Source organism: Macaca mulatta, chromosome 11, assembly GCF_049350105.2.
Source record: "Macaca mulatta isolate MMU2019108-1 chromosome 11, T2T-MMU8v2.0, whole genome shotgun sequence".
Taxonomy (NCBI): Eukaryota; Metazoa; Chordata; class Mammalia; order Primates; family Cercopithecidae; genus Macaca; species Macaca mulatta.
The window spans coordinates 119,940,364-119,964,665 of NC_133416.1; the positions used below are offsets into that span (position 1 = coordinate 119,940,364).

The 24,302-nt window shown below is 41.5% G+C and overlaps 1 protein-coding gene across 25 annotated transcripts in view; it reads left to right on the forward strand.

The window, feature by feature from the left end:
- RPH3A (rabphilin 3A) overlaps positions 1–24,302 on the forward strand; it is a 334,954-nt gene that overhangs the window by 120,434 nt on the left and 190,218 nt on the right. For 15 of the 25 annotated variants that reach the window (XM_077955194.1, XM_077955204.1, XM_077955172.1 and 12 more), the window contains one exon: positions 21,467–21,548. The exons of the other annotated variants lie outside the window; for them this stretch is intronic. The gene's annotated coding sequence lies outside the window, so the exon portion shown is untranslated. The remainder of the gene's footprint in view (positions 1–21,466; positions 21,549–24,302) is intronic. 25 annotated transcript variants of the gene reach the window in all.

A 24,302-nucleotide genomic window follows, 5' to 3' on the forward strand; every position in this document is an offset into this window, starting at 1 on the left:
AAAGAGTACAATTCCATTTATATGAAACTGTAGAAAAAGCAAAACTGATCTGCAGTGATAGAAAGCAGACAAGTGGTTGCCTGGGGGTGGGTTTGATGACAAAGAAACAGTAAAGAACTTGTGGGGATGATGGAAACATGTTCTCTTTCTTGATTAGGGTGGTGGTTTCACTTGTCAAAACTCATCAAACTGTACGCTTAAAATCTGTTCGTTTTATTGTATGCAAATTATACCTCGATAAGGTTGATATAAAAGTAAAAAATAAAAAGTCAAACATGCATGAAAGAAAGTCTACATACACTTCTAGGAGCTGGTGGGGTTTCTGGCTTTTTCCTTAAGAATGCCAGAAATTAATTTAACAATTATTTTTACTTTCATATCTTATCCATTTCATAACCGTTAATGCCTAGCAATATGCCTGGCACAGAAGAAGAGTTCAATAAATGTTTGTTGAATGACTGTTAGCCCTGCTGAGTTTTTTTTTTTTTTTTTTTTTTTTTTTTACATTTCCAAGGAGAACAAGTCACTGACTTAAAGGAATAAATCTTTAATTAATTCTTTTTTGTTTTTTCTTTTGAGACAGACTTTCACTCTTGTTGCCTAGGCTGGAGTGCAATGGTACGATCTTGGCTCCCTGCAACCTCTGCCTTTCGGGTTCAAGTGATTCTCCTGCCTCAGCCTCCCAAGTAGCTGGGATTACAGGCATGTGCAACCACTCCCAGCTAATTTCGTGTTTTTAGGAGAGATAGGGTTTCACCATGTTGGTCAGGCTGTTCTCGAACTCCTGGCCTCAAGTGATCCACCCGCCTCTGATTCCCAAAGTGAATTCTTAATATAATGATTTTTAAGATATTATAGATTGGTGAGAGAGGAGAGTTTTTGTCAGACCATCTTTACTAGCCATACAGCCACCCACTGTATCTTCGCTCCTAAGTCAGAAACTCCTCCAATTCTCATGTAAGCTTCTCAAAAATGGGGAAATCTATTTTTGCAACCTTCACTTTCACTCCCTTCAACCTTCTGTCATCCACTGCTGTTGGTTTCTGCCCCTAACCCTCTATGGGAATTGCATTCTCTGAGTCTACACCTGGTCTGCTAATTGCCAAGTTTGTTGGACATTTTCCACATGCCCTTTTGCTGGACATGCCCTTTTGCTGTTGCATTTGACATGATTGATCACCCCTTTTCTCTACACTTGCTTCTTTGGATTTTGTTTCAGGAAATTCTCTTGAATTCCTTGGCGTTTCAAATCTTTGTCTCATCCTTCGCCTACCTCTTAAAAATTGAGGTTCTCCAAAATAACATCCCAAAGATATTCTCTGACGTTGTTACTCTTTATACCTCTTCAGACAATCTTATCCATTCTCATGCTCCAACCATCTTCTCTAGGCTGATGATCCCTTCATCTCCATCCCCAGCACAGCCGTCTCTCCCAAACTTCAGGATCTTAAGTCTATCTGCCTGCTAGACTTCTCCACTTGGGTGTCCCCAGATACCTCAAACTCAGCATGGCCCCACCCTGAACTCATGATCTTCCTCCCAGACCTATTCTTCTTTCTCCCTATTGTAGTCGATGACTTCATCATTCCTTCAGTCTCTCAAGCTATATACACTTGGATACAAACTTTCCTTTCTCTCTTTTAAAAATTGATTCTCAAGTTTATTTCAACCATCAAAGTCAGAGTGGGCAGGAAGAGATGGAGTCGAGAGTATAGGTAGAAAGGTGAGTTTTGAACAGAAAAACAGGTCACTGTACTCTTTAGATGTAAGGAAAAGGTGTAATGATGGATGGGGGTGTGACTCTGGTACAATGTGGGAAGCTGAAAAAGTTCAAACCTGATGGCTAAAATTTCTCAGAGAGAAGATGTTATGCTTATTATCTTATATCCACAGGACAACCATAAGAGACAGGGAATAAGGTTTCTGGGGTCTCAGTGAACAGAATCAGGGCTAAGGTAGCTATGAGAAGGTGGGTGATGGTTTCACCTAAGGTCAAGTCTGAAGCTATCCTATGACAGAAGGCACTGCCTTGAGATTTAGTGAGTTCTGTGTGGCTGGAGGTATTTCCGCAGAGCGTGGGATGACGTTTGCCAAAAACAGAGTGGGTTATTTCAGTCTTATATTGGGGAGTGATAGAGAGGGTAAGATGTTATGGTTTAGCTCTGTGAGTTCTAATGTCTATTCCAATTCCAAGCACTAACTGGTCTGTGGTTCAAGGCCTTGAGACAAAGAGACAGTAATGAAACACAACAAAGAAGAGATGTGGTGTGTCAGAAGCAAGGAAAACCGAGATGCAGGCACCAATCTTCACATTTTCTATGTTGACAGTGTCCAACCAGAAACTTACAGCAGGGCCCACATTCCTGCAATTATGATTTCAAATAATTTGAGCTATGACTTCATTAGCTGCAAAATGTACTGTATGCTATTAATCAGAAATAAGCTTTCCTTCCCCATCACCTCCATTTTTGGGATTAAGAGCAAAGCAGAAGGAGTTAGGGGATTCCACTTGGGATAAGTACTAGATGGTTTTAGCAAGCACAGTCACCGCCTGTATAACAACTAAGCTGCCTGTATGCCTGGAAAAGTTTGGAGGACAAAAGTTGCCATCAGATGCAGATGAGTTGGCTCAGTTTCAGGGTTATTTTGTATTTGTTTCCCTTTCCACTTTATAGACAGAAACTACACGAAGACTCTCTTAGGTTTTAGAATATTCCAGGAAACTAACATCATCGCCTCTTCCCACTCCCCACTTCTTGGCCCAAACTTCCCCTTCTGGTCCTATGTCAAGGCTGAAGAAAATAGCCAGATGTTGAGACTTGCAACAAATTCTCTTTGAGTTAACTACGGTCAGAGTCCAGTATTAGGAGCTGGGATGAGAGATCTGCCCAGGAGCTCAGGAGTTATTCACAAAGCACTTTTGCCTGGATGGTCTAGTTTGATCATCACTAGGGAAACTGAGGCAGGTACAATGGCCTGCCTTGTAGATGAAGACATTGATGCTCAGGGAGATTAAGCGGCTTGCCCAAGCCCACATGGGTGCTAGGGAACAGGTCTCCAGCCTTCACGCTCTTTCCCCTGTGCCGTGCAGCCATAGACTAAACTAAAGGAATGGCTGTAACTGAGGAGTAAAGAAGAGTGACTGAAGAGAAGAGGGAAGAGCTGGACCAAGGGTCTGGGCCCCACTCATAGGAGCCTTTGCTAAACTCTTTGCAAGGAGCCCCCAAAAAACGTTCTGCTGGTCAAGCGTGACACATGCCATCACTGGAGATTCGGAGTTCTTCTTAGCATATTGAAGGACCTGACATGTCAAACTGATAATAAAGAAACTGGTCAAACTTTCGTATTAGGTTAATTCAACAGTGATGGCTTAGTACGGTGTGGTAGACTGAATCACTGCCTTAATTCTACCCCTTTCCCTGTACCATTCCCTTTCCCATCTAGTTTTGCAGGACTTGTCCACTCTGACGCTAGCCTGGGCCACGTGATTTGCTCTAGCCAACAGAATGATGAGGAAGCAAGGATGTGCCAGTTCTGAGCCTGTTTTCAAGAGGACTTGTGTGTTTCCACATGTTCTTTTGCACCTTTGCCATTGCCTTCAGGACGTGCTTGGGGTAGTTGTTGGTCCAAGAAAGATGAGAGACAAGTGGAGTTGAGTCCGACCTGGATCAGCCAACTCCCAGTGGAACCAGATGTGTGAAAAATAAACTTATTATTTGTGGGTTTGTTATGCAGCATTGTGGCTATAGATAAATGATACACAGGATGCAATAATGAAAAGATTTTATTTATTCCCCACCATTCTTCCAGCTGAGCATTGTAAAATAGTCTTTCCCATCCTTAGTCAGATTCTCCAACTTTTGGGCTAATTTAAGTTACTAAAAGTCCATTCTAGTATAAAACTGCAGTACTAAAGCCATTCTCATGAAGTTAACACAAATTTTGGACAGAAATATAGTCATAATTAAGTATTAATCAGGCTGCACTTTGACTCACTTCCTTGTAACGGAGAGTAACATAGCACTAGATAAGGCTTTTATTTAAGAAATGCTTAAGCAGATCCTGAATTCCAGTGGAAATGCTGACACCAATCAGCTTAGAAACCGCCACAGAGGAGCTGAATCAGCATGGGAATACAGTTTCTTTATCTCCCATGACTTCACCCTGCATTCTTTGACCAATCCATGATCTCCACATCTCTGCCCACCCCAAAACCTTTAAAACCCTAGCCCCAAATTCCTTGGGGAGAATGATTTGAGGTTTCCTCCTGTGTCCTCATTCAGCTGCCCTACTACTAAACCTCCTTCTCTGCTGCAACCTGGTGTCTTGGCATATTGACTTGCCATGTGCTTTGGGCAATGAACCTATTATGATTACAATCTCAAATTGAATTTAAATCTCATCTTCTTCTCCTCCCAGATCAGACTTGAGCTACAGCTTCAACTATTTGGAGTCGAAGGTTAAGGCATACAGTCTGCAGTGAGATACCCCCTCTTCACTCCATTTCCTCCTGTCTTTTTTTTTTTTAAATTTTATTTATTTATTTATTTATTTATTTATTTATTTTTATACTTTAAGTTCTAGGATACATGTGCATAACGTGCAGGTTTGTTACATATGTATACTTGTGCCATCTTGGTGTGCTGCACTCATCAACTTGTCAGCACCCATCAACTCGTCCTTTACATCAGGTATAACTCCCAATGCAATCCCTTCCCCCTCCCATAATAGGCCCCAGTGTGTGATGTTCCCCTTCCCGAGTCCAAGTGATCTCATTGTTCAGTTCCCACCTATGAGTGAGAACATGCGGTGTTTGGTTTTCTGTTCTTGTGACAGTTTGCTGAGAATGATGGTTTCCAGCTGCATCCATGTCCCTACAAAGGACACAAACTCATCCTTTTTTATGGCTGCATAGTATTCCATGGTGTATATGTGCCACATTTTCTTAATCCAGTCTGTCACTGATGGACATTTGGATTGATTCCAAGTCTTTGCTATTGTTAATAGTGCCGCAATGAACATACATGTGCATGTGTCTTTATAGCTGCATGATTTATCATCCTTTGGGTATATACCCAGTAATGGGATGGCTGGGTCATATAGTACTTCTAGTTCTAGATCCTTGAGGAATTGCCATACTGTTTTCCATAATGGTTGAACTAGTTTACAATCCCACCAACAGTGTGAAAGTGTTCCTATTTCTCCACATCCTCTCCAGCACCTGTTGTTTCCTGACTTTTTAATGATTGCCATTCTAACTGGTGTGAGATGGTATCTCATTGTGGTTTTGATTTGCATTTCTCTGATGGCCAGTGATGACGAGCATTTTTTCATGTGTCTGTTGGCTGTATGAATGTCTTCTTTTGAGAAATGTCTGTTCATATCCCTTGCCCACTTTTTGATGGGGTTGTTTGTTTTTTTCTTGTAAATTTGTTTGAGTTCTTTGTAGGTTCTGGATATTAGCCCTTTGTCAGATGAGTAGATTGCAAAAATTTTCTCCCATTCTGTAGATTGTCTGTTCACTCTGATGGTAGTTTCTTTTGCTGTGCAGAAGCTCTTTAGTTTAATTAGATCCCATTTGTCAATTTTGGCTTTTGTTGCCATTGCTTTTGGTGTTTTAGACATGAAGTCCTTGCCCATGGCTATGTCCTGAATGGTATTACCTAAGTTTTCTTCTAGGGTTTTTATGGTATTAGGTCTAACATTTAAGTCTCTAATCCATCTTGAATTAATTTTCATATAAGGAGTAAGGAAAGGATCCAGTTTCAGCTTTCTACTTATGGCTAGCCAATTCTCCCAGCACCATTTATTAAATAGGGAATCCTTTCCCCATTTCTTGTTTTTGTCAGGTTTGTCAAAGATCAGATGGCTGTAGATGTGTGGTATTATTTCTGAGGACTCTGTTCTGTTCCATTGGTCTATATCTCTGTTTTGGTACCAGTACCATGCTGTTTTGGTTACTGTAGCCTTGTAGTGTAGTTTGAAGTCAGGTAGTGTGATGCCTCCAGCTTTGTTCTTTTGACTTAGGATTGTCTTGGCAATGTGGGCTCTTTTTTGGTTCCATATGAACTTTAAAGCAGTTTTTTCCAATTCTGTGAAGAAACTCATTGGTAGCTTGATAGGGATGGCATTGAATCTGTAAATTACCTTGGGCAGTATGGCCATTTTCACGATATTGGTTCTTCTTTTTTTTTTTTTTTTTTTTTTTTTGAGACGGAGTCCCGCTCTGCCGCCCGGGCTGGAGTGCAGTGGCCGGATCTCAGCTCACTGCAAGCTCCGCCTCCCGGGTTTACGCCATTCTCCTGCCTCAGCCTCCCAAGTAGCTGGGACTACAGGCGCCCACCACCTCGCCTGGCTAGTTTTTTGTATTTTTCAGTAGAGACGGGGTTTCCCCATGTTAGCCAGGATGGTCTCGATCTCCTGACCTTGTGATCCGCCCGTCTCGACCTCCCAAAGTGCTGGGATTACAGGCTTGAGCCACCACGCCCGGCCGATATTGGTTCTTCTTATCCATGAGCATGGTATGTTCTTCCATTTGTTTGTGTCCTCTTATTTCACTGAGCAGTGGTTTGTAGTTCTCCTTGAAGAGGTCCTTTACATCACTTGTAAGTTGGATTCCTAGGTATTTTATTCTCTTTGAAGCAATTGTGAATGGAAGTTCATTCATGATTTGGCTCTCTGTTTGTCTGTTACTGGTGTATAAGAATGCTTGTTATTTTTGCACATTGATTTTGTATCCTGAGACTCTGCTGAAGTTGCTTATCAGCTTAAAGAGATTTTGGGCTGAGGTGATGGGGTTTTCTCAATATACAATCATGTCATCTGCAAACAGGGACAATTTGACTTCTTCTTTTCCTAACTGAATACCCTTTCTTTCTTTCTCTTGCCTGATTGCCCTAGCCAGAACTTCCAACACTATGTTGAATAGGAGTGGTGAGAGAGGGCATCCCTGTCTTGTGCCAGTTTTCACAAGGAATGCTTCCAGTTTTTGCCCATTCAGTATGATATTGGCTGTGGGTTTGTCACAAATAGCTCTTATTATTTTGAGATACGTTCCACCAATACCGAATTTATTGAGAGTTTTTAGCATGAGGGCTGTTGAATTTTGTCAAAGGCCTTTTCTGCGTCTATTGAGATAATCATGTGGTTTTTGTCTTTGGTTCTGTTTATATGCTGGATTACGTTTATTGATTTCATATGTTGAACCAGCCTTGCATCCCAGGGATGAAGCCCACTTGATCATGGTGGATAAGCTTTTTGATGTGCTGCTGGATTCAGTTTGCCAGTATTTTATTGAGGATTTTTGCATCGATGTTCATCAGGGATATTGGTCTAAAATTCTATTTTTTTTGTTGTGTCTCTGCCAGGCTTTGGTATCAGGATGATATTGGCCTCATAAAATGAGTTAGGGAGGATTCCCTCTTTTTCTATTGATTGGAGGAGTAGTTTCAGAAGGAATGGTACCAGCTCCTCCTTATACCTGTGGTAGAATTCAGCTGTAAATCCATCTGGTCCTGGACTTTTTTTGGTTGGTAGGCTATGAATTATTGCCTCAATTTCAGAGCCTGCTATTGGTCTATTCAGGGATTCAACTTCTTCCTGGTTTAGTCTTGGGAGACTGTAAGTGTCCAGGAAATTATCCATTTCTTCTAGATTTTCTAGTTTATTTGCATAGAGGTGTTTATAGTATTCTCTGATGGTAGTTTGTATTTCTGTGGGGTCGGTGGTGATATCCCCTTTATCATTTTTTATTGCATCTAGTTGATTCTTCTCTCTTTTCTTCTTTATTAGTCTTGCTAGTGGTCTATCAATTTTGTTGATCTTTTCAAAAAACCAACTCCTGGATTCATTGATTTTTTGGAGGGTTTTTTGTGTCTCTATCTCCTTCAGTTCTGCTCTGATCTTAGTTATTTCTTGCTTTCTGCTAGCTTTTGAATGTGTTTGCTTCCTCCCGTCTTTTCTCTTCTTCTTCTTTTTTTTTTGAGACTGAGTTTCACTCTGTTGCCCAGGCTGGAGTGCAGTGGCATGATCTCAGCTCACTGCAACCTCCACCTCCCGGGTTCAAGCAATTCTCGTGCCTCAATCTCCCAAGTAGCTGGGACTACAGGCATGAACCACCACACCTGGCTAATTTTTGTATTTTTAGTAGAGATGCGGTTTCATCATGTTGGGCAGGCTGATCTCGAACTCCTGACTTCAGGTGATCCACCCACCTCAGCCTCCCAAAATGCTTGGATTACAGGCATGAGCCACCACGCTCGGCACTCCCATCTTTTCAAGGCCCAGCTCTATGGTGTTGGGTGATGGAGAGACAGAGGGAAGGTGTTCCTTTGCTCAAAGGTTCAGTTGTGTGCTGATGACCACAGCTGATAGTGTGGTCTCTAAGTAGGTGGTGTGAGTGGCTTCCTTGAGGGTGGGGTTCCACTTCTCCCTGGACCCATATATCTAAGAAACTGGGAAAGCAATGGGGCTACCATCATCCCTTTCTTCCCAAAGATCCTACCCCAAGGTGCCTTCCAGTCTTGCTGGTGTGGGATGCTCACCTCCTGCGATCCTGGACCAGCAGGAAGAGACCCGGTACACACCCTGTTATTATGCTTTGTTTTGACCAACATTTCAAAAATTTATTTGGCTATGAAACTCTTTAATATTCTGACTTTGGGAGAGTATACTACTAATGGATTCCTGGGGAGCTTGGGCATAGTAGAGATTTAATAACCTACTCATTATATTCAATAGATAGTTGCACAAATTTTGCAATAATTATATCTTTTAAATGGATCATGCTAACAATCTGGAGATTAAGAACCATAAAAATGAGACTGGTAGAATTGAATGCAATAGAGACCCAAAGTAACAGCACTTTAAATTAGGTAGTTTGTTTCTGTCTCAAATAAAAGTTCAATCTGGTATGGAGGCTCTATTTGGTGAAACTATCTTTTCATTTCTGTTATCTTACCATGGGAGTTCTTCTTGATCTCAGGGTCCAACATGGCTCACCACCATGTCCATATGCCGGCCAGTTAAAAGGGAGAAAAAGGAAAAGGTAGGGATCTGCTCCTTCTCTTTAAGGCCATGACTTAGAGGTTGCATGTGTCCCTTGTGCTAGCATCCCATTGGCTGGAATCAGTCACCTAGTCATACTTAGCTGCAAGGGAGTCTGGGAAATGTAGTCTTTATCACAGACTGCCTTGTGTCCAGCTATAAATTCATTTTTATGGAACAAAGAGGAGAACATATTGGGAAACAGACAACTAGAAATTCCTGCCACCTACCCAGAGAGAGTAACTCTACTCCTTAAAAGGTATTCTAAAGAAATTCAAAAGAAGGAAAAATAATTTGTGCAAGGATGTTTATAGTTCAAAGGTACAATAAACACTATTCTTAATTTAATAAAGTTTTGTTTGTGTCCACTGCAGTGATAATTATGAAGGTGATTTAGATCCATGGAAAATTGTATGGAAAAAAGTAGAATACAATTTCATGCACGAGGAAATTAAGATCCTTTAAAAAATTATGTGTGCTCATGGATAAAGAAGAGGCTTAGACAACTTGATTTGAAGATGCACTTTCTTTTCACATTTTTTAAAATTGAAATTCAGATTGGGTCTTACATCTCAGGCTTATATTTGGAGAGGTAATATTTCTTCCTTAACTGCTGTTTTAAAATCTAAGTGTATCAACAGCATGTTAGAATTTAAAGAGGTGACTGTGTGCATCCATCCATCCACCCCTCCATTCATCCACCCATCTGTTCAATGACTATGACTTGAGACTCTATTAGGTGCTGGGAATATGATGGATGTGGTTCCTGATTTCATGGAGCTTCTAGTTTGTTGGGAGAAACAGACCCAAACAAATAAATTTATGAATTTCCTGACAGTTGCATAGTGCTGTGAAAGAAAAGTATAGGATAAAATGACAAATAATACCATGGAGACTAGAGCAGACACTCTTGGTGCCTCTCCCATATCCCCTTGGCAGTAACCATTTTATTATGTGCTGACGGCATGCAACTAACTGTAAAGAACTTTATCTTGATTGTCACATTTGATTCAGGCAAAATTTCTATGGAGTCAATGTCCCCAGAAGGGCCCTCAACCAATGACAGATGATAGGAGTGTAAATACCCCAGCTTCCCCACCCTTCAGGTGGGATAGCTCTGAGACATGTTTTTACCATGCCCCAGAATTCCTCAGTGCAACGAAGTCCCAGTTGCCCACAAAGGATGGTTTCAGGGATGCACTCTTCGATGTCTTCCTTCTCTTCCCTTCTCCTTTTCTCTCTCCCCTACTGATGCTTACTGGGATCACTTTCCAAACAAACTGCTTGAACTTACATTTCATTCTCCTGCTCTGCTTCTGGAGAAACCCTGTCCAAAGTCAGGCACTTCAACAAATGAGAATGGCTTTAGGAAGCGGTTTTTACACAGAGCTTTGAATAACGCATAGAGGTTTAGCTAGATGAAGATGGTGGATGAGTGGTCCTGACAGAGTGTCTCACTCAAGATTCTTGTTTGCAAGTAACAGAAAAGAAATCTGTTTTTTTTTTCTTAAGCCAGGGATGGGAGAACTGAATGACCCCAAATAATAACTTTGAAATGCTCAATTTTATATAGAGAGATAGGGTTTGGAGTCTAGAAGATGTCCTCTCATACTGACATTTGAGCAGAAACAGACTTAAGCTTACTCCTGCACAGATGTAGAGACCTTCTAGTGAGCACACAATTTATGGAGGACAAGCATGTAGTCGACAAGTCCCTTGATTTGGGGAAGCTGCAACAGCTGGCTTCTCCAGGGAAGCCAGAGGATCCCAACAGGCCATGACCTACATTGCTTATACTCTGCAAGGGCTTTGTACCCAAGGGGCGGTGGAGAGGGCAGGGGTTTTTACACAGTGCTTCTTGCCACACGGAGGGTTTCTTTGAGCTTTCTTAGAATGGGGCCATATAGGAGGTAAGATGCAAATGCTCAGAGTTGTGAGATGCTTGAAGAGAGTCTTTTGATGCTAAAAAATATATTTTGAAAATGAGCTTACCTGGCTTGAATCCCATATTTGTCATTCATTAGCTGTGTGGCCCTAGGTAAGTTAATTAGCCTCTCCAAACTGCTTTATCTTCCTCCTGTCCCTTCTCCTCCTCGACCATCACTACCAACATCATTACCTAAACATGGACTATGATAATTGGTTTAGATACATTCTGCCATTGACTTCTCACACCAACCCCTTTAGTTAGGTAGTTTTACCCTCACTTTACAGGTGAGGAAACTGGGGCCTAGGAAGATTGCCTCACTTCTCCAAGATCACCCAATAAGCTGCAGGGTTGGGATTTAAACCCAGATCTGTCTGACTTCAAAACCTATGGTCTTAACCACAGATAGAGGGATTGTCAGGATAAATGAGAATATGTAGATACAAATATATTGCCTATCTCTGTGCCTGCCATGTAATTGGCATTTAATAAATTGTAGCAATTGTGATATTTACTTTGTTTACATCATTGGGTATTTGCCATCCCAGAATGTGACTAGGCCTTTGGGGACATTTGCAGAGCAGGGAGATATTTTATATTTCTCAAGAAGTATAACTAATCCTAACTTCATTTACTTTTCTCTTTCGGGACAGTCAAGGTGTAATTGTGTCAGGCCCATTGCCTGATGTGCAGCAAGGCAATATGCCAAGATGCTGGGTTGCAGCAGGGAAAGTCTTAGTTGTAAGGCTGCCAAATGAGGAGATAGGAGGAAAGCTCCAAACCAACTCCATGAAGAATTTGGGTCTAGAATTTTAAGGAGTTTGGATGGGTAGTGGGTCAAGATGTTGATTGGTCAAAGAGTACAGGCTGAAGTCATGGGACGGGAAGCTGAAGAAACGGCATTCTCATGGTGACTTGGTTCCTTGGTGGGGTCTTCAGACTAGTTGGCTTCAACCGTTCTGAAAATATCTCAAACAGAAAGTCTTGGGCTCCTAACATCTATAGGAACAATAGCCTTTAGACTTTGTCTTAAGTCTGGCATGTACTTCTCATTAACCCTGTGGAGATGGTGTTAACAGTGCAGTCTTCCAGGACCAGGAAGGGAAATGGGGCACATAACCTCTCTGGGCTGTCCAGGTAGATGGCTGCATCTCCAAGCCTGCTGGGAAGAGAGATGGGGCCAGCCCTGGAATTGGCTTCAGAGGCAGTGGCTGGTCATTAATGAGATGCCAAAATGGGGGAGTACAAGGGATCAAGCATCAAGTGTTTGTGGAGAGTCCACCATGTGCTCAGCACAGTGTTAGGACCAGCATGTGGGAGGAGGTGGTGGGGAGCAAAGCAGTGGGGTTGTGGGTCCATTTGCTCCTCCAGAGGGACACCGAGTGACATCAGTGCCTCTGTAGTGATGAGCAGAGTCACCACCTCTGTGCCCAGGAGGCAGCTTGGTTCGTGCCTGAAAGCGTTTGTTGGTGGATGAATGTCTATGTGTCTGATCTCCATGACCTCAGTGAATTATCAAGCAGCCCAGGGGATCGGAGCCTCCTGCGAAAACAGAAGTACCTAAAGGCACCAGGAGAAAGGGATGGCTGGAAAGCCCCACAGGCAAATTCTCTTTTCCTTTGTTCTTTGTTTTCTTTCCCTGCCAGATCTGGATCCTATAAAGAATGCTATAGATAGGAAAATAAATAAAAACTCTATCACTGATTTGATTTTTACTCTCATTTATTGGAGTTCAGGCATACAGGACACAGAGAAGTGAAGTAAACAACTATTATATAAGGTTTCTGTCAAAAAAATTCTTTAATTTTATGGCAATACAGCCACCAAAACCCTAAAACTCTTACTCTCTTAAAATGCATCTCCCTTTGATGGGTGTGTATGGCAAAGGTGACAAGTGATTTTATTTTGATTTTTAAGAACAGACCTACTAGAACATCTGCCATAGTAGGTGTTTAAAAAGTGAGCTGTTTAGGTACATGACCACTCTTAGTTCCAGTAAATACTTTTAATAATAAAAATAGCTATTAAAAAATATTTACTCTTGGCTGGGAGAAGTGGCTCACGCCTTTCATCCCAGCATTTTGAAAGGCCAATGTGGGAGGATTGCTTGAGGCCAGGAGTTTGAGACCAGACTGGGTAACAAAGTGAGACCCTGTCTCTATAAAAAAATAAAAAATTAGCCAAGGTTAGTGATATGTGTCTGTAGTTCCAGCTACTCAGGAGGCTGAGGTGTGAGGATCACTTGAGCCTGGGAGTTCAAGGTTGAAGTGAGCCATGCTCACACCACTCACTCCAGCCTGGGTGACAGAGTGAAGCCCTGTCTCCAAAAAATGAATAAATAAATAAATAATGAATTACTCTTGTGTCAGGTGCTGTGCACACTATGCATTGTTTGTTTATTCCACAAATGTTTATTAAGCACCTACTATGTGCCAGGCACTGTGCTATATACTGGTGATTTGAATGTGGGATCTGGGACATCTGAAAAAATGCTGTTTAAACTAAGCTTGTAGGTTACAGGTGGGTCATTCCAACCAAACAACCAGGGATAGTAGAGAATCTTCCCAGTAGACAACACAGCAAGCAGGAAGGTTCATTTAATCCTCACAATAACACAGTGGGAGGCTGATTATCCCCCCACTTTACAGAGGAGGAAACTGAGACTCAGACATGTTTAGTTGTTTGCCCAAGGCCACAAACCAGCCCAAAGTCAGAGCCTCCTCCTTTCGTAGCTTCCCCAGGCCCTGTGTTCATGGCTGGTTGCCTTTCTTGACCATGGTTTTAGCACTGAAAGTCCCACATCCCAGAATCCCGTTCTTCCTGGGCAAACTGGGACTGTTGATTTTCTTAGGTTGGAATGTTTGGCTCAGATTAAGCCAAGGAGGGTAGGAGGGGCAGTTTAAAGCTTGCAGGAGGAGAGAAGTCAGGAAGCTGCTCCTTGTACCCCCTAAAGTCCCCAGGCAGCCATTCCATGATCCCAGGCCACAGCACTCTGGCCTCTGCTAGTTCCCTTTCAGGCCCAATCATATTTGTAGTGTTGTGACATGTCCTTAAGGTCCCAGAGGCTAAAAGCAAGAGCTTCCCTAGTGTGCATAGTCTCCACTTGTACATAACAAATGAGATAGTTTTGCCTGGAGCTTAAGATGCAGAAGAGAAAACAAAGCGAATCCAGGTACAGTCAGCAGGAAAATATGTAAAGAAGTCATTATAAATTACATATTATGTCTCCACAGTGGGCTGCCTGATGATTCAAAAATGTTTCTTAAAAATCTTTCCCTTCCCTTTCTTTTCTGTTTCTGTGTATTTTTTATTACCCTTTCTTTTTGCCTTTCTCCCTTCCTTTTATCTTGAACATGAGTCTCTTATGTAACACAGCACCTAGCACATAGTAGGTGCTTAATAAATATTTGTTGAATGAATAAGTGAATGAAACAATTCTGTAGGCACTTCAGAGATGCAATACATTAGCTTAGAATGTTTTCTCAAGTTCAGAAGAACTCCAAGCAGGCAGCAACAACTATTCTTTCTTTGATCAAGAACAGCATTTGGGAGAATTCAGATTAATTTTAAAGTAGCCAGATCCTCCTACCACAACATTTCTTTCTTGATGAGGTCTGTGCACACCCCGCATCTGAATCACTCAAGGCGCTTGTTAAATACTTACAGTTCTTAGGCTCATTCCTGGACCTATTGGGTCAGAACCAGGGCAGGGGCAGGAATTTGCATTTCTAATAAGCTCCCAGAGTGTTTCTTATGCATACCCAAATTGCCCTGTATAAGCATAGTTTGTTCACTTTGATCATTTGTGCTGCAATCCTGGGCCTCCCTCCTCCTTTCTGCTAAGTTTATTTGTTTCTTCCTTAAAGCCTTGAGAAGAAAAAAAAGGAGCACATCTCTTTGGGGACAACTTTCAGTTGAAAAGTATTGAGAAAAAGTTGAAATGATAGCAATGCAATATAATTTTCTCATTCTTCCTCTGTTCTTGCAGTGTGTTGCATTACTTGGCATAGAAGTTTTTTTGGGGGGTATAAGATAATGAGATTTACTCAAGCACTTCAGAAATGAGTGGCCTGTTTTATACTTCAATTAAAGCTTTCCTTTCCATGTGGTTGCAATGGCCATGAATTTGCCTCACTGGACTTCAGGTTGTTAACCAATGATAAATGACTGCTTTTCTGGGCATCTCATTGGGCGGGCTCTATTATCCAGTGCAGGTAGGAGTGATAATCCATACTGCTTGCTGGGGAGAATGCTGCATCTGTCCACTTTTTGCTGCAATCTCTCTTTCCTCATTCTCTGTACTTTTTTTTTTTTTTTTTTTTTTTAAGACAGAGTTTTGCTCTTATTGCCCAGGCTGGAGTGCAATGGCGCGATTTCAGCTCACCACAACCTCTGCCTCCTGGATTCAAGCAATTCTCCTACCTCAGCCTCCTGAATAGCTGGGATTACAGGCATGCACCTCCACACCTGGCTAATTTTGTATTTTTAGTAGAGATGGGGTTTCTCCATGTTGGCCAGGCTGGTCTCGAACTCCTGACCTCAGGTGATCTGTCCACCTCAGCATCCCAAAGTGCTGGGATTGCAGGCGTGAGCCACCGTGCCTGGCCTGTGTACATTTTAGTTCTTAGGTTAATTTTGGTCTGTCCTCTGAATGCTGTATTTAATTGGAGTTAAAGAAAACACACACACACACACACACGCATGCACACACGCAGGCATGCACGCACACAATCCACCCAGACTAACGTTTTCTATTCTTAATTATTCATAACTAAGATTTATTAGAAAGGTTGATTTGGATGAATTGATGTGTTGTAGATCTAGACTCTGTTATGAGCATAGGAAACTGTCCGTTTGTAGGTCAAAAAAATGGTCAAATGTTGGCAATTTCTTATGTTTCAATCTAATAGAAACCACATAAATTATCCAGATATCTATTTTTAAATTGTTATTTTAAATATACAAAATATTCAGACATACAAAAAGGTATAAAGAATAACATAATGAACACCCATGTACTCACCATCCAGTTTAAGAACTAAGATGCTACTGAAGCAATCACAGCCCTGCCCCCAATCACATGTCCCTCATGCCCCCACCAGAGGTAGCCTGCATTCTGAATTTGATGCTTATCAGTCCCCTACTTGTGTGTGTGTGTGTGTGTGTGTGTGTGTGTATGTATTTTGTTTGTTTTTTTGTTTTGTTTTGTTTTTGAGACAGAGTCTCGCTCTGTTGCCCTGACTGGAGTGCAGTGGTGTGATCATGGCTCACTGCAGCCTCAAACTCCTGGGCTCATGTGATCCTCCCATCTCAGCCTCCTGAGTAGCTGGGACTGTGCACCACCACACCCAGCTCACTTTTTCTTCTTCTTCTTTCTTCTTTCTCCTTACTTTTTTGTAGAGAAAGGGTTTCACCATGTTGCCCAGGCTGGTCTCGAACTCCTGAGCTCAAGGGATCCTCATGCCTTGGCCTCTCAAAGTGCTGGGATTATAGGCATGAGCCACCACGCCTGGCATGTATTTGTGTATATATATTTTGTGTGTGTGTGTGTGTGTGTGTGTATATATATATAACCTACTGTATATAGCCTATTGTATTGTCTTGAACATTCCTTTATTTAAATGATAAAGTATACTTATCCCTCTGCAACTAGCTTTTTTCACTCAATATCATGGTCGAGACTCATTCATGTTGATCTGTGTCCCTCTAGTTCAATGTTATTTTCAAAAACCAAGTAGCTGAAAGGATTTGTAGTAAAATCAACAGTGCATAGAAAAGAGAGCACATTTCTTTTTTACAATCTTTTCCCCAACCATCAAGCCAAGCTTGTTTCAGTCCATATTTTTGGAAAATATTTGTATTGAGAGAGATTACACAAGATTTGCAGGAAAAAAAAAAGCAGCCTAACAATAAACAATGGAGCTGTGTTGCTGTTTTGAGACTCATGCTTTTGCCAGAGTAAGATAATTTCTTGGTACCAAGTCAGAAAAGAGTCCCACCAGCTGGCAGTGTCTGGCATATGGTGGATGTTCAATAAATATTTGTTCCGTGAATAAATTAAAGGGGGAGAGGCACCCAGTTTGAAAGGACTCAAGGGATGGTGTAAGTTAGGTGTGAGCTAAAATCAGTTTTGTTCTTTGTTTCGAATTAGCTATTGTTACAGGAGGGGAAGGAGGCTTGGATGAGAAATGAGAGAATTGAATTCATGAGACAAGGCAGCTGGCTTCAGGGGCTGAGACATGGGTTCAGATTCTGGCATTTATTAGGCGACCATCGCCAAGTTGCCTAATCTCACGGTGTGCCTCAGTTTCCCCATCTGTAAAATGGGTGTAATAAGAGGGTCTCCCTTCATGGGATAACATGAGGCCTATGGGTGGTTGGTACATGAAGTGTTTGGCACAGGTTTTGGTCTCTAGTAAGTGCTCAGAAAATGTCATTAAGATTCTGTCCCAGTGTGTCTATCCCATGGGATTCAGAAGGCTGGACAGGACACGAGCAGCCTCCTAGGTATTGCAGACCCCTGGGAACAGCCATCCTTTAGGAAGGTGCCTGTATCTGGAAGTTGGATCATATAGTCACAGCAGTGCGTCTTGAGGCAGGGCTTTAAATGTCAAAGAAAATGGTTTAGGATGTGATTCATGAGACGAGGAGCTGATACACACAGGAAGATGTCAGAAGACATACAGGTTACTGTGAAGGACTCAGGGTGCATGCAGGAGCCAGGGTTCGCTCTAATCAAACAGAATCAGCTTGCACAGTCATCAGCATTAGTATGCCTATGCGAGAACAGAAGGGGCAAAGCCTTGTTTGCGTTTTGGGTCTAGGTCTCTGGGTTGTGCAGGACTGAAGGGAGAGCTATATTTGCATACTGCTGAATAAGAGGCATTTGATTGAGTTGCTTGTGAGAAAGTATAAAAGCCCAATTATGTTATTTTCAAGTACAGGATTTTCTCTTTCCATCTTTTCTGGGCAGTAAAAGGAGCTTTAAATTAATTCAGGGTAGATTCATAGGTTTTTTCTCACAGGGCACTTGGATTGATTGGAATCAATGGAGTGATTGTTGAGGGTTTAAGGCCACACTCAGGCTCTGCAGGAAAAGTGCTACAGTTGATTAGCAATGTCTGCCATAAGGAAAGGCTAGTAATGGAATGCATGCTGCATATCAACCATCCACATATTCACTTAAAGTATAGCAGGTCTATTTTTGCTTCTATACTTTGCTCACGTTTCTTTCTCTTTTTCTAAAATTACTTCCCTTTTCTTCTCTGCTGATCCAAATCCTTTTCCTGCATCTCCATCCAATTTAAGTTCCACCTCTTCCAGGAAGCCTTCTCTGATATATCTAATCCACACCGATTTCTCCTTACTCACAATTCTTAGTGTTTGTACTACGTAATGAATATTTTTTTCTTTTTTTTTTTATTATACTTTAAGTTCTAGGGTACATGTGCATAACGTGCGGGTTTGTTACATATGTATACTTGTGCTGAACAATGTAATGAATATTTATATTAACACAGTTTTTCCAAATCTCCATATGCTTTTACCACATGGATCTTCTGTCTGAATTTCAAGCATATGAGATAGGAGGTCAACACAAGATACAGGTCATAAAGACCTTGCTGATAAAACTGCATGTGGTAAAGAAGCCGGCCCAACCCACCAAAACCTGCCTTAGTAACTTTGAACCAGCTCTTCCCTCTACCTACACCTTTCTCCAGGTGTTCACTTGCCTAGCTCCTTCTCATCATTAACTCTCTACTGAAATGCCACTTCGTTGATAAGCACTCCCTAAAACCACTCCCTGTAACCCCCAGACCCTCTCTCTGTCCTATCACATTGTTCTATTTTCCTCAAGGTACTTACTGCTGCTTGACAACTTCTTATTGATTTGTTTGCTCATTTATGTATTGCCTTTTCCTCTACCCCTCTCCACTCAAATGTAAGCACCGTAAGAGCTGGGACTCTCACTGTTTTCTTCCTTATAATAATCCTAGCACCTACACCGGTGCCTAGCATTTAGAAGGTAACCAAATAATAGTTGAATCAATGAAGGTGTTAGGACATTATTTGCATTATGTCAAGACTTAAATTTGTATGTAACGATTAAACTTTTCTTGGCTGTAGATTTTTCTCTTCCCAACTACATGGTGCGCTCACAGCGAGCAGGGACCAGTCATACACCCCTTGGCATTCCAGAGCAGCTGTCATGGTGTTACTGGAAAGGGGTCCCAATCCGGACCCCAAGAGAGGGTTCTTGGATCTCTCCCAAGAAAGAATTCAGAGTAAGCCCATACAATAAAGTGAAAGCAAGTTTACTAAGAAAGTAATGGAATAAAAGAACAGTCCTGAGGGTTGCTGGTTGCCCATTTTTATGGTTATTTCTTGGTTATGTGCTAAACAAGGGGTGGATTATTCATGAGTTTTTCAGGAAAGGGGTGGGCAATTCCCAGAACTGAGGGTTCCTCCCATTTTCAGACCATGTAGGATAATTTCCTGATATTGCCACGGCATTTGTGAACTGTTATGGCACTGGTGGGAGTGTCTCTTAGCATGCTAATGCATTATAATTAGTGTATAATGAACAGTGTGGATGACCAGAGGTTACTTTTGTTGCCATCTTGGTTTTGGTAGGTTTTGGCCGGCTTCTTTACTGCATGCAGTTTTATCAGCAAGGTCTTTATGACCTATATCTTGTGCCGACCTCCTACCTCATCTTGTGACTTAGAATGCCTAACCTCCTGGGAATGCAGCCCAGTAGGTCTCAGCCTTATGTTACCCATCTTCTACACAAGATGGAGTCACTCTGGTTTGAATGCCTCTGACAATGGGGTACTCACTAAATATTATTGAACGACTGAATGAAGGAGCAGAACAGTATGTGCAGTGAGCATCCATTTGTATGAGTTAGTGTACTGGTTTGCCTGCTTTAACAGTGGCATTCAGAAAGATATACATTCATTTCTTTCTCTCTCATGTAGTAGTCTCTAGATACAGGAGGATGGATGCCTCTGCTGTCTTCACGTATTGCTTCTGTCTCTGGGTTGAAGGCATTGGCTCTAGTTCTGGCTTTCTAGCCAGCAACACAAACATTCTGTTAAAGGCACAAGTTGGAAGGGCACCCCTCACTTTCACCTGTGTCTCATTGGCCACACCAAGTCACATGCCCACACCTAGCTGCAGTGGAGGCTGGGAAAGGTAGTCTCTGGCTAGGCAGCCATGTTTCCAGCTAAAACTTTGGATTATTACTGAATAGGGGAGGAAAGATGTTGGGGGACAATTAGCGGTCTCTGCCCATAACAGTTCAATTTGATGAAAATTTATTATTTTTTCCTGTGCTAAGCATGACACTGGACACTCTGGTGAGCACAGGTACACATTGGGCATATTCCCTGTCCTGCAGAAATCTATAGCCTAGTGGACAAGACAAGCAAGTAACTCTAACTCTTGGAGCTTTGCCTGGAATAAGAGTTGATTAAATGAATAATAGTAAACATCAATCACTGTGGACTTACTACACTTGTGTTCTTCGTCCCATTTAACCCTTATGATGGCCTATAACGTAGCCCCATTTTCCAGATGAGGCTCACAGAAGCATTTTAAGATATTTTGGATTTGTGGATGGTATAATCAATTGAAGGGCTAATCTTAATTTGTTTAGTTTTAATTTCTAAATTTATAGATAGTAAAATTCACTCTTTACAGTACACAGTTCTATGAGTTTTGACAAATGCATACTGACATAACCACTACCTCAATCAAGATACAGAACCACCACCCCCATCCCAAATTCTCTCATGCTGCCCATTCTCTCACCCTCAGCCTCTGGCAACCATCGATCTGTTCTTCATTCTTACAGTTCTTCCTTTTCCAGAATGCCATACACATGAAATTTTGTAATATATATTAGGTTGGTGCAAAAGTAATTGCAGTTTTTGCCATTACTTTTCATTATATCTATTTTCTGTGTTATGTAAAATATATATGTAATATATATCCCTTTGAATCTGGTTTATTTCATTTAGCATGATGTATTTGAGATACATCAATGTTGTTGTGTATATTAGTAGCTCATTCTTTTTTATTGATCAATAGTATTCCATTGTGGTCTGTTTATTCATTCTCTGGTAGAGGAACACTTTGGTTGTTTCCAGTTTGGGGCAACTGTAAATAAAAAGTTATAAACATTTGTGTACTGATTTTGTGTTAATATAGGTTTTCATTTTTGGGGAGTAATACCAATGAATAGGATTGCGGGTATGCATGAGAAACATATGTTTAACTTTACCACAAATTGCCAAACTGTTTTCCATGGTGGGTGTACCATTTGTATTTCCCCCAGCAATGGATGAGGGTTCTAGTTGCTCCATGTCCTTGCTAGCTCTTGTCATTGTGTTGTTGCTGATCGTCACTTTAATAGGCATGTAGTACTGCTATCAATTTAGAAAGCATTTTGACCCTGCTTTGAAGCGTGGCTTTTCTTCTCTTCTCCAGGCAACATTCGTTCTACATAATTCAGCACCAGCTTAGATTCTCACTATCAAATTGAACCCTTTCCCCTCTGCTATCCACACAGGTAAGGGGAAGGGGGAATTTATTTTTCCTACTAACTGTGCTGGCTGGTGCAGTTCTTAGCTTTCCCAAGGAAGGAAAGACTTGGGAAATAAATTTATTCTAGCCCAGGGCTTGAGAAAGATCTGCCTTCAATTAGCCAGCAGTATATGTTGACCTATTGAAACCAAACCACTGTGACTCAGGTTGCATTAAGTTAAAAACATATTTAAATCCGTATTTGGATTATGAAAGCAAATGGAATAAATCAAGGGCTCCATGAATAAGTAATAATCTCATATTTTCTTAAGGGAAAAATGTAGAGAAGGAAAGAAAAATTTTCTTCCCAAGGAATTATGTCTAACGTCTATAACAATGATTCCTAGATGGGGGTTGGGGTGGGGGTGGGATGCAAATCAGAGCTGTCAAAATTACTTGTGGCGGGAGTGTTTCATTGCACTTGCATATGCACTCTTTCTCCCCAGGAGGATTCTGACTCTTCCATAGGGGAGTGTGGGCCCTATCCTTCAGTTGAGAACTATTGCCATTGTGCATTGCTGAGGGGAGTAGATTATATGTACTGCATCTTGGGGCAGAAAGAAGGTGGAGACTCTTCTCTAACACTGTAATTCAATGTAGGGGTGGCAAAGAGAGCAACAGTATGGTAGTACATGTGACTCTCTCATTCCAACTTGACTCCATTGGTAATGGCTGCCTGTAGCCCTACATAGAGGAAGGTAGCAGCCTCTTCAGACTTAGAAGGAAAGAGAGCAGGAATTGATTGGTGATGTTTGCCATGGATACAAGCCAGATGATATGAACATCTGCGCCATGTATTTGTTGTCCTTGAAATAAGAATCTTCTGAAGATCTTTGGTTTCTTTCTTCCCACAGAATTTATGATTCACCTTAATGTTGGTAAGGCTTCATCTTGGAGATGGTGATAAATTTGTAATGCTCCATCCAGTGGTTCTCACCACCCAGGGGTCATTTGGCAATGTCATTTTTGGTTGTCACAAATGGAGGGGTGCTACTGGGATCTGGCAGGTAGAAGAAAGCTACTAAATATCCTACAATACAGAGGGCATTCCCCTAAAACAAAAAATTGTCATCTTCAAATGCCAGTAGTGCTGAGGTTAAGAAACCTTTGCTCTATATCCTCCAGCGTTTCCTAGGATTATCTCCTAAATATATATCTTGGGATCTGACACTAGTAGAGAAATGGGGAAGTCAGACAGGAATGAGAAGGCATTCAGTAAAGGACCCATTATCAAACCATCCACCAGAGACTAATCCTGCAAGGAAACTCTGAGTCAATGTAGAATGCATACCTCAGTTGTCCCATCTGAGAGGTGAGGGAGCTGGGGTATTTATGCACCAGTTCCCCACGGTCATTACTTGAAGGCTGTTCCCAAATGGCATTTTGAGAGCACCATTTATTCCCCAACAATAGCATGCATTGTGCTATATGTAAGAGCTTGTCTAATGGTCTTCCCCAGTAGACTGAACACTGCATGAGGGCAGGGACCATATGTATCTTGCTTATCATCATAGCTCCAGCATGTAGCAGACATTCAATAAAGTTTTGTAGAACGAATAAATGACTAACAACTTCTCTGGGATAGGTTGACCTACATACAAGAATGGCATGCAATAAATTAGGGCAGTTGACTGATACATTTTGACTATGGGGTAAGAGGTTATAACAGAGAAGATGGGAGAAGTTGACCAATCTGTGTTCTTATGTTTGACTAAGGGATTGCCCACCTTGTCATACTGATAGAAGTCATGTTAGATACTGCTACAGAACTTTGTATATGCTGAATCTCACCACTACCTTGTTTTTCTATCTTTATTCATTAGTCTTCCTCCTCATGTATCATGTGCTTTCTTTTCTGAGTCAGTTTAACTTTGAGCCTATAGCTTTTTTTTCCTTCCTTCTCCTCATTGCACCAAAAGAGTCTGAAGAAAAAGACAAGTCAGAATTTCTGTCCCCACAACATATTTCAGGGTCATTCTGCACTCAGGTTGTTTTTGGAATCTCTTTGTTATGGCAGAGAAGCAGACTGAAGTTTGAGATTGACAATTGTCTCCTCTCCATGATTGGCAGGGAGGCCCTTGTGTGTGTGTGGGGTGTGTGCACACACACATGTGCTCATGCATCTATGCATGTTTATGTGTGTCTTTGGAGATTCCAGGAGGAACCAATTAAATCCTGCAAAGTTCAGTGTCAGCCTGAAACTTTTCATGTCAGGTAATCAAGCTAGGCATCTGAACATAATGATGGATGGCATGGGGGCCAGTCAATACATCTTAGCCTATCAGATTGCAGCAGGCAGATGATATCTTCCATACGTTGGTGGCTATGTTCTGTAAATATTGGTAGCTCATGCTAAATTAAAAGAACAAGATTTTCCTTCCAGTTTTAATGAAGATTTTTGATAACCAGGATACAGTAAATTATGGTGTTTGTATCAGTTTGCTATTGCTGTGTAACAAACAACCTCCGAATCTCAGTGACGTGCAACAAATGTTTGGTTCTTGCTCATACGTTTACAAGTTGGCCGAAGTGATTCTCTTCTATGTGTCTCTTATCCTCTTCCTAGGACTAGCAGGCCACCCAAGCATGTTCTTTTCTTGGTACTGGCAAAATTTAAAGAAAGCAAGCCCAACTGTGCAAGCATATTCCAATCCTATACTTGTGTCATATATGCAGGTATCACATTGAGCAAGTCAGATCACATGGTTGAGCCTGAAGTCAAGAGGTAGGGAAGTACACT